The sequence below is a fragment of the Sphaeroforma arctica genome (assembly GCF_001186125.1).
Source record: "Sphaeroforma arctica JP610 unplaced genomic scaffold supercont1.505, whole genome shotgun sequence".
Taxonomy (NCBI): domain Eukaryota; class Ichthyosporea; order Ichthyophonida; genus Sphaeroforma; species Sphaeroforma arctica.
Genome location: NW_014040053.1, coordinates 1 through 2,577, shown reverse-complemented (window position 1 = coordinate 2,577; position 2,577 = coordinate 1).

Here is a 2,577-nt window from a genome sequence, read left to right as displayed (position 1 = left end):
TACTACTATATATATATAACACACACACACACACACACACACACACACACATATATATGTACATGTTTTTATAAAAATAGGTATATACATATATCTGTGTATATTTGTATATAAATTTAAAGGAAGTGTGTAATTACACACACGAGCATATAAAATGTCTACATATATAGATATATATATATATATGGGTATAGAATACATATAAACAAATAGGACAATATAAATAAAACACACACACACACACACATACACACACACACATATATATATATGTAAAACTATATATGTATATTAAAATATGTATTCACAAGTATGTGTAGACAAATCTGTAGACTTTTATGCATATATTTATGATGTTAATATTACGTAGATATATATATATTTATATTGTGGTTTATAAACAAACTATATCTATACGAGAAATATCCTAAGTGCTCACACGAGAGCGTAACACTCTTGAGAGTACACACGCACTATATACAGCACCTACCTTGTCAGTTTGGCGGCCATTTATGATAGTACCTATCCGGCATTCCATCCAGTTCCAGTGCACAAATGAATATTCATCTTGATATGTCTGACTGCTCACGCACGCATGCGAAAAAACCGAGAGCCGACCACAAATAGGACACACGTAGAAACACTAATGAACCGAAGGAAAGTACCAACCTGATCATTCAATCAGCCCGATGTTGATGTACCCGGCCATCGTTCCAATAAGCAGACAGCAGCTCTCTGTCTATCATAGCTGAAGACATAGAGCTGATTATCCGCTGTGCAGTGTGTGTTGTGTTGCGCTGTGCGTATTTCTGCTTTAGTCTAAATCGCTATGAAGTATTAATATACATCACAGTACAAATCACCAGAGATTCTCTCTAGAGTACTAAACGCCGAAATTGAAAAATGTACAAATTGCAATGATGTTTCGAGAGTCTTTCGGAGCTTCAAGGCAATTTGAACTTTATGATTTGACTACGTAATCAGGAAATGTAATCGCTCTGCTGGTAGGATTTGTACCATAAACATTCAATGGTACTAATCATAGCCTTCTATGTTCAATTTTCAGAAGGCTATGTACTAATCCCACCAGCAGTACAAATTTTAGTACCATAAAATGGACCACCCGCGTATTTTAACACCCCTTTCATATACCAAGGGGGGGTCGATTTTTAAGAACCAAACCTAATTCACTAAATCCGGTTTTGGATATAATCCCAATATTATTTTCTAGACATTTTTTAGAAACATTTAATAAAAAAGAATTTTGCGAAGGCGCCAAGTTGATAGGCTCTACTGGTTCATGAGTCATGTATCGAAGAATGAACACGATTGTGCACTTTTCGACCATGCCAAATCTTGGATTTCTGGGTCGCGTATTAACATCTTGAACCTTCTAAGGGTTCTCATATATAATAAATATAAGTATTATTACTTCAGAACCCATTATTATGGTATAGAGGGCTTATTGTACTTGCTCAAAATCACCATTCAAGTGCATGCATATCAATCATTGACATCCATTTGGTGTGCGTATTCAAATACATGGCTTCGTTATGTCTTTTAGACCTTCGATATACTTACATAACCATAACTAAAACATAATAATGTGCTTTTAATCGTATGTGGGTGTATTTAGTGAATTTTGACAAAAAAGTTCAGGAAATGAATACACCTTTTCGCGATTTTAGCAGCCGTAGCTTGCATTATGGATATTAAAACGCATATACGATATTGTTTGGACAATATTTGTACGTGACAACATTGAAACTTTACTAATTATGCTTATTTAGACCCAATAATCGCGTTTTGGAGGATTCCGATGTAGTGTTAAACTCCTACGCATAGGTGTTCTACTTGTACTGCGACCTTGGCGCCTTCGCAGATCATTTTCAAAATACTTAATCTTGAAATATGCCAAACAATATTGGGAATAAACAGATTCCAGATTTAGCTAGTCAGGAACGGTTCTTAATTTTCGGCCCGATTTAATCCCCTTGGTATTTAGGAGTGTTAAAAACCTATATGGATGGAGTGTTAAAAAACTAAATAAATAAATATAAACAAAACCCTACAGCCGTACGAACCCTAACAATTGTATCGTTGTAAAATCTATATTTAGCGCGCTCCCGCCACTCTTATTCCAGGGGAGGCGTTCGCGCAGAGTCGCAACGGTAACTAAAACTGTGCAAGTCGCAAGTCTCTCTACAAAAAAATTACATATAAATACTGTCATACTGTCAAAGGCATATATATTTTATGTGTTTTTTGAATTGTTATTTTTAGGAGGCTAGCTATGTGTTTATACATATGAATATACATAAACATATTACCAGCTTATTTGAGGCTCAGTTGCACACACTGCCCACGTCGCACATGCGCACTTAGGAATGCGTGGAAACAGATTTGTTCTACAATGACGGATGAAGGTACTATCAGATATATATAAAGTGTTAAGTCATATATTAATATATATATATATATATTTGGATTTACAAATACACTCTCACCTACTTTCTGACACATACACTCACACACACAAACACACACACACACACACACACACACACACACACACAC